This window comes from Delphinus delphis, chromosome 3 (assembly GCF_949987515.2).
Source record: "Delphinus delphis chromosome 3, mDelDel1.2, whole genome shotgun sequence".
In the NCBI taxonomy this organism is placed as follows: domain Eukaryota; kingdom Metazoa; phylum Chordata; class Mammalia; order Artiodactyla; family Delphinidae; genus Delphinus; species Delphinus delphis.
In genome coordinates, this window is record NC_082685.1 from 11533171 (window position 1) to 11542317 (window position 9147).

The 9147-nt window shown below is 37.0% G+C and overlaps 1 pseudogene; it reads left to right on the forward strand.

Annotated features, from left to right (window-relative positions):
• The first annotated feature begins 1082 nt into the window (after nt 1-1082).
• LOC132421669 (large ribosomal subunit protein P1-like) lies at nt 1083-7811 on the forward strand (annotated as a pseudogene).
• Nucleotides 7812-9147: the final 1336 nt, after the last annotated feature.

Here is a 9147-nt window from a genome sequence, read left to right on the forward strand (position 1 = left end):
GCCTAGAGCCTGTGCTCTGCAAGAGAAGCTACCGCAGTGAGAAGCCCATGAACGGCAACAAAGAGTAGCCCCTGCTCGCCACAACCAGAGAAAAGCCCACGCGCAGCAACAAAGACCCAATGCAGCCAAAAAATAAAATAAAATACAATAAAATAAATTTTAAAAAAAGTATTTCATAAAACGTGCAAGATTTCCATACCTGCTGGCATAGTGGCAGCAATGGCTTAAGGAATACCCTTCTCTCTTTTTTTTTTTTACTATGGTCCTTATGTTGGACTCATTTATCTTGAAATGGAAAGCAACTGCAGCTACAGACCTAAATTACAATATATATCAAGCAATTCAACTTTTTCTTGTAATGTCATGATATAATAGGGAAGAACAAATTTGACTCCATATTGGATCTGTTTCTTTTACTTTTACCTTGCTATTCTATTGCTTTTGCTACAAGTTAATCACTAAAGGGATGTTGCCTACAAGCTTAAAGTATACATAATGGTCCATCTCTGGGAACCCTGCCTCCCATGTAATCAGCGTTAAGCTAAAATACCTTTGTTTAGCTCACAGAAAACATCCTGGCGAGGCTTACCTGTGAATGGATGCAGGAAGGAAGAAGTTAACACATTCCCTTCAGAGTCTGACTGGAACCAGGAAACGTTTGAATTTATCCCCTTCCCTTTTCGTGTAAAAGAAGCCTGAATTCTAACTCAGGGAAGATGGTTCTTTGGGATACTAGTCCACCATCTTCTTGGTCTGCTGGCTTCCAAAATAAAGTAGCTATTCCTTGCCCCCACAACTAATCTCTTGATTTGTTGGCCTGTCGGTTAGCAAGCAGTATGAGCTTGGACTTGTTAACAGTGACTTTTCTCTGCTTCTTGGGAGCACTTCCAGCATCATTAGTGGCACTTTCCATGGGTCCCATGGTGTTATTCAAGGTTTACAGTATTGCACTGAACACGATGAAGAATACTCAAGAACCAAAAAAGAACATTTTTTACTGCCATATGCAATTCACTGGAGAGACAAACTGCACACATAGAGATGATTAGCATCACATAAGTTTTTTTATTTTTGGCTGCACCATGCGGCTTGTGAGATCTCAGTTCCCTGACCAGGGATTGAACCCAGACCACGGGTTCAATTCGTTGCAGTGCAAGCAACGAATCCTAACCACTAGACCACCAGGGAACTAGGATCACATGACATTTTATGGATACTCACATCACTTGGGCTCACCAAAATAGCATCAAGAGGTGGCTACAAAATTATTCAAATAGTAGAGTATATACTACAGTTAATTTTATGTAGTTTTAATATGGCATGTTTCTGTTTGTTTACATTTCTCTCAATTGCAAATGGTGCTATGTATGGTCTGTGTGTGCATAAGGTTTTTTTTTTCTTGTATTACTAGTCTTTTTAAAAAAATTTATTGGAGTATGGTTGATTTACAATGTTGTGTTAGTTTCAGGAGTACTGCATAAGTTTTGATAAGTTTTAACATTTTATAATAGATGTGTGTATATTTTGTGGTAGTAAATGATCAAATAGACTAGTATCTACATTTAATAGATTCGTGACATACCTAGCTTTTCCTTAATTTTTTCAATATTTCCAGGCTACATGGTTCATCTGCAAGTTTTTTCAAATTGTTGCAAATCTCCAAAGTTTTTTCCAATATATTTTTTGGAAAAGATCTGCATATAAGTGGACCTGTGCAGTTCAAACCTATGTTGTTCAAGGGTCAACTGTACTTTCTATGAGTCTACTGAGGCGATCATGACACTTTTGCTTATTACTGTATTAATACATTATATTGCCTAAGTTGATTTTGAGATATTAACACAACCTAGCATCCCTGAAGTAAATCCAACTTAGTCACGCTGTATATTTGTGGTTAGATGATGCTGGGTTATGTTAGGTTTTCTAGTATGGTTGATTTTTTTGGCATCCATTTTCACAAGGAAAATTGGTTTCTTCATTTTTTAATAATACCTTTGGTTTTAAAGTAAGGGTAATACTGGTCTGATAGAATGAGTTTGAAGTGTTGTGTTGATTCTATTTGTGGGGAGGGTTTCTGAAGAATCATATTAAACCTATGAATGATTTGGAGAATTCTATGGTGAAGCCATTTGGGCCTGGGCTTTCCTTTTGAGTAGTTTTTGCTTAGTAATTCAACCACGTCACTCGTATAGTCAGAAACTCTATTTTTTTCTTGAGTTATTTTCTGCAGGATGTATATTTCTAGGAGTTTGTCTATTTCATCTAAATTATCTAATTTGTTGCCATACTGTTCATTGAATTCCTTTATAATCCTTTTTATTGCTGTAAGGTTGGTGGAATAGTCTTTCCTTCTGTCCGATTTTCGGAATTTGAGTCTTCTTTTTCTTTCAGTCAGTTTAGCTAAAGATTTGTCAATTTTATTCAAACACCTCACTTTTGATTTCACTGATTTCTATATGCTGTTTCTATTCTCTACTTTCTGCTCTTTTTTATTTCCTTCATCTCATTGGGGGGGGTGTGTTGGTGCCCATCCTTTCAAGTGTGATAAGGTGGAAGGTGAGATTATTGGTTTGAGACATTTCCTCACTTCTGTATGGATTTCTTCTTTGACACATTGGTTATTTACGAGTATTTTTTTCATATTTGTGAATTTCTCCAGTTTTTCCTAAGTTATTGATTTCTAATTTCATTCCATTTTTGTCACAGACCATAAAAGTATTTATTCTTAGTATTTTAAATTTAGTGAAGTTTATGTCCTAGCATTTGTTCTACCCTGGAGGTTTCATATGCACTTCTGAAGAATATATATTCTGTTGTTGTTGGGTGCAGTGTTCTGTAGACACGTAAGGTGTACTTAATTTATAGTGTTTTACAAGTCTTTTATTTCTGTGTTGATATTTTGCCTAGTTGTGTATATAATATTCAAAGTAATACTGGAGTCTCCATTTACTGTTGTTTTTCCCTTCATTTCTCTTTTGCTTCATTTATTTTGGCACTCTGTTATTAAATGCACATATAAATGTTATAGCTTCCTGATGAATTGACTTTTTCATGATACAGCCTTCTATATCTCTAGCAATATTTTTTCTTTTAAAGTCTTTTTCCCTCCTGGTATTAGGAGAGTCTCTCCAGCTTTCTGGTGGGTGTATTTACATATATATCTTTTTCTGATCCTTTTACTTTCAATCTTTTTGCATCTTTGAATTTAAAAGCATTTCCTATGGAGAGCATATAGTTGCCTCTTTTTTTTTTTTGTCTTAAACATACGGTGATAATTTCTGACTTTTTTTTTCTGACTCTTGATTGGATTATTTTACCCATTATATGAGTATTTATATTACACCTGCATTTTACCTTTTTTTCCCCAACAGTTCTCATGACATTTCAGTCCCAACTTCGCTTGTTTATTGATTTCTTTTCCATTAGGTTGAATATGTTGAATGTAGTATTTTACTTTTTAAAATAAATTTTTCGTAAACAAACAATAGGACAGGCTTCACATAGTCCCTGAGACTTAGGCCAGTGAGTGGGGTGCAAGGTCTGGAGAGAAGAGGTGAGGAGGTAGGTAAGCCAAGCCTGGGGACCAAGTCTAGAGACAGCCTTAGAGTCAAAGGCACTGCTTTGGAAAAGGTCCTTTATGAACACAGGAAAATGGACAGATTTAGTGCTGTAAACAAGGAGGAAAGAAGCTTAGGGCTTTGTGGCATTTTAGGGTCCAATGGGGTCTGTGCAGTCCTGTGGATTTTCCCCCATGTTTTATTATTGTGGTAAAACACACATAACATAAAATTTACCATCTTAACCATTTTCAAGTATATAGTTTATTGGCATTTACATTTATACTGCTGTACGACTATCACTACCGATCTCCAGAACTCTTTTCATCTTCCAAGATTGAAATTCTATGTCCAGTAAACAACTACCCCCTCCATTCTGCTCGCTCCCCTGCAAACCACCATTCTACTCTCAATCTCTATGCATTTGACTTCTTTAGGTACCTCATATAAGTGGTATCATACAGTATTTGTCTTCATATGAATGGCTTACTTCACTTAAAATAATGTCCTCAAGCTTTATCCATGTTGTAGCATATGTTGGAATTTCCTTATTTTTTAATGTTGAATAATATCCCATTGTATGTATATACTACCTTTGATTATCCATTCATAAGTCTATGTACATTTGAGTTGCTTCCACCATTTGCCTAGTGTGAATAAATGATGCTAAAAAGATAGGTTTACAAGTATATCTTAGAGATTCTGCTTTCAACTGTTTTGGGTATATACCCAGAAGTGAAATTGCTAGATTATATGGTGATTCTGTTTTTAATTTTTTGAGGAACTACTTATCTTTTTCCATACTGATTGTACCATTTTTATATTCCTACCAACAGTGCACAAGTGTTCTAATTTCTCCACATTCTTTCCAACACTTCTTATTTTCTGTTTTAGTGTTTTCTTATATTACTTATCTTAATGTGTGTGAATATACCTTTATTTTAATAGGAATCATTACTGTTGCCCTCACAAATGCTGGATGCTGTCTGTATCACACCTACTATTTATATTCATACCTGAGCAATTCCTGAAACAGTGTTAATTTAATTTGTATTAGACGGTGGCAACATAAATAATTCCTGATGACATCCTTAATCATGGAGACCTCTACCCTCCATAGAGGAAATACACAACACACCTCTGGTTCCCCTGTTATCTTACATTCATTGTGAACTTTCCTTCAAAGCTCTTATTTCTGATTGACTGACTGATTGATTGGATGCTGTTTTTTTCTTTCCTTTATTATGCTTCCATGAAAGGGAGAGCAATAGATACAAATAAGGCCATGTCTATAAAGCTAAAGACAAATTGAACTGGCTCCAAAAATTCATTTTAATCACATTGCAACAGAGTCAGATGTTCAATGGGGCCATAACAGTCCATCTACATGTTTTCATAAGGTTTTTGCCCAGGGCTTGAAATGGGAGAAAGAAAATATCACTGGTTTTAACAATAAATCTCTTCCAAATGTAACTTCTTTTTTAAAAAATTAATTAATTAGGTTGCATCAGGCCTTAGTTACAGCAGGCGGGCTCCCTTGTTGCGGCTTGCCAGCTCTTTAGTTGTGGTATGCAAACTCTTAGTTGAGGCATGCATGTGGGATCTAGTTCTCTGACCAGGGATCAAACCCCAGCCCCCTGCGTTGGGAGCACGGAGTCTTAACCACTGTGCCACCAGGGAAGTCCCACAAATGCAAGCTCTAATTCCCTCTTTTTTTTTTTTTTTGGCGGTACGCGGGCCTCTCACTGTTGTGGCCTCTCCCGTTGCGGAGCACAGGCTTCGGACGCGCAGGCCCAGCGGCCATGGCCCATGGGCCTAGCCGCTCCACAGCATGTGGGATCTTCCCGGACTGGGGCATGGACCCGTGTCCCCTGCATCAGCAGGCAGACCCTCAACCACTGCGCCACCAGGGAAGCCCTAATTCCCTCTTTTAAGTAGCAAAAGGTATTATCTCCTTTTACTTTCTACTCCTAACCAAAAATATCTAAACAAGTTGTAATTACTGATAACCCCAACTGTATCATGCAGACAGACAATGCAATGACAAAATCCCAGCATCCACAGAAGCTTCTGAGCAAACCAGGTTCTTCCTCACCCTTAAATATGCACAGACCCTCACAAGATGTTGCCAAATGTCAAACGTTATATGGGAGTCAGAGTATTTTACTTTCAAATAGGAAAAGAGATGAGGCAAAATATTAAAAATGAATATTGTATGTGGGGATACTGAATCTTTTAATATCTTACTTCAGATTTATAAACCAAATTTTATTGTTTGTTAACAGTATTTCTTTCCCCACAAACCTAAAAGCACCAGAATTGTAAGAACTTGTTTCATGCTACTATATCCAGACCATAGAGTGCCTTGATTAATTTTGTGCTTAATTACATAAGTTTTGACGCTAGAGTGCTGGGTAGAAGAGGGATGGTCAAAAGTTAACACTAAAGACTAGGTCCCTCAGCACTGGACAGCTACATGTAAAACAATGAGATTAGAACATTTCCTCATACCATATACAAAAATAAACACAAAATGGATTAAAGACCTACATTTAAGATCTGAAACCATGAAACTCCTAGAAGAGAACATAGGCAGAACACTCTCTGACATAAATTGTAGATATATATATTTTTGGATTTGTCTCTCAAGGCAAAAGAAATAAAAACAAAAATAAACAAATGGAACCTAATTAAACTTAAAAGCTTTTGCACAGGAAAGGAAACCACCAACAAAATGAAAAGACAACCTACTGAATGGAAGAAAATATTTGCAAATGATATGACCAACAAGAGGTTAATATTCCAAATATACAAACAGCTCATACAACTCAGTATCAAAAAAACCCAAACAACCCAATCAAAAAATGGACAGAGGAACTAAATAGACATTTCTCCAAAGAAGACATACAGATGGCCAAAGGCACATGAAAATATGCTCAACACCAGTAATCATTAGAGAATGCAAATCAAAACTACAATGAGGTACCACCTCACACCAGTCAGAATGGCCATCATTAAAAAGTCTACAATAACAAATGATGGAGAGGGTGTGGAGAAAAGGGAACCCTCCTACACTGTTGGTGGGAATGTAAGTTGGTGCAGCCACTATGGAAAATAGTATGGAGGTTCCTTAAAAAACTAAAAAGAGAGCTACCATATGATTCAGCAATCCCACTCCTGGGCATATATCCAGAGAAAACTCTAATTTGAAATGACACACATACCCCAATGTTCATAGAAGCACTATTTACAATAGCCACGACATGGAAATAACCTACATATCCATCAACAGATGAATGGATAAAGAAGATGTGGTACATATGTACAATGGAATACTACTCAGCCATAAAAAATGAAATAATGCCATTTGCGGCAACATGGGTGGACCTAGAGATTATCATACTATGTGAAGAAAGTCAGAAAGAGAAAAACAAATACCATATGATATCACTCATATGTGGAATCTAAAATATGACACAAATGAACTTACCTATGAAATAGAAACAGATTCACAGACATAGAGAAAAGACTTGTGGTTGCCAAGGGGGATGGGGGTGTGGAGGAGGGATGGATTGGGAGTTTGGGATTCGCAGATGCAAACTATTATATATAGAATGGATAAACAACAAGGTTCTACTGTATAGCACGGGGAACTATATTCAATATGCTATGATAAACCATAATGGAAAAGAATATCAAAAAGAATATATTTTGGTGATTTCAGCAGAAATTAACACAACATTGTAAATCAACTATACTTCAATTAAAAAAAACCCCAAAAAACAAAAAAACAAAACCCCCAAAGAAACAGCCTGCTTTCCTCAGCTACCGCTAAGGTGGCTCAGCCCCTCAGAGGAAGCTAAGGTCCGCATTGGGGACCAGCAACTAGCATCACGCCAGGCAGTACCACACCTAGCACTCACTTGCACTGTGGCCTCCACTGCCTTGTAGCCCACCTGCACCTACTCCTGCACCTACTCAGCCCTCATCCTGCATGACAATGAGGTGAAGATCACGGAGGATAAGATCAATGCCCTCATTAAAGCAGCCGATGTAAATGTTGAACCTTTCTGGCCAGGCTTGTTTGCACAGGTTCTGATCCATGTCAACATGGTGAGCCTCATCTGCAATGTAGGGGCTAGTGGACCTGCCCCCTCCACCACTGCCGCCCCAGCTGAGGAGAAGAAAGTGGAAGCAAAGAAAGAATAATGTGAGGAGTCTGATGATGACATGGGCTTTGGTCTTTCTGACTAAACCTCTTCGTAACATGCTCAATAAAAAGCTGAACTCTTAGAAAACAACAAAAACAGCACAATCAAAAAATGGGCAGAAGACCTGAACAGACATTTTCCCAAAGACATACAGATGGCTAACAGGCACATGAAAAGATGCTCAGTATCCCTATTTATTAGATAAATGCAAATCAAAACCAAAATGAGATATCACATCATACCTGTCAGAATGGCTATTGTCAAAAAGTCTACAAATAACAAATAGGATGTAAAGAAAAGGGAACCCTCGTACACCGTTGGTGGGAATGTAAATTGGTGCAGCCATCATGGAAAACAGTATGGAGGTTCCTCAAAAAATTAAAAACAGAGTTGCTATATGATCCAACAATTCCACTCCTGGGTATATATCCAGAAAAGACAAAAACACTATTTTGAAAAGATATATGCACCCCAATGTTATAGTAGCACTGTTTAAAGTATGGAAGCAACCCAAGTGTCCATCAACAGACGTATGGATAAAAAAGATGTGAGATATATATATATATATATATATAGATAGATAGATAGATAGATATATATAAATGGAATATTACTCAGCCATAAAAAGAATGAAATTCTGCCATTTGCAGAAATATGGATGGACCTAGAGAATATTATGCTTAGTGAAATAAGTCAGATAAAGACATATACTGTATGACATCACTTATGTGTGGAATCTAAAAAATAATATAAATGAACGTATATAGCAAAACAGAAACAGACTCACAAATGTGGAAAAAAAACTAGTGGTTACCAGAGGGGGAGGAGAGGGGGGAGGGGCAACTTAGGGGTATGGAATTGAGAGATACAAACTACTATGTATAAAATAGATAAGCAAAAAGTATGTATTACATAGCAGAGGGAATTATAGACATTATCTTATAATAACTTTTAATGGAATATAAACTATAAAAATACTAAATCACGATGCTGTACACCTGACACTAATGTAATATTGTAAATCAACTATACCTTAAAAAAAAACACTGGTCCCTCAGCAAGAAAGGCCTGATTTGAACAGTGGTCAGTCTTTGTCCCTTGCTAGCACATATGTCTGACATTTAATCTAAACGCATACACCTCAGTTGACTAAATGTGTTAAAATAATCAAAGAGAACAGTTTAGTTGATCTAAGCAAATTTATTTCGTACATCATGAAGCAGGTGGTCTCTACTTTCAAGAGTCCAGAGAACTGCAAACCAAGGAACAGGGCTGCAAGCTTTTGTAGAGAAAGGCATTCAGGGAATAAGGAAAGAGTATGTGTGTTCAGTTCGTTGGCGGAGGTTGCATATCTGAACTTATATGGAACAAAGTAATCG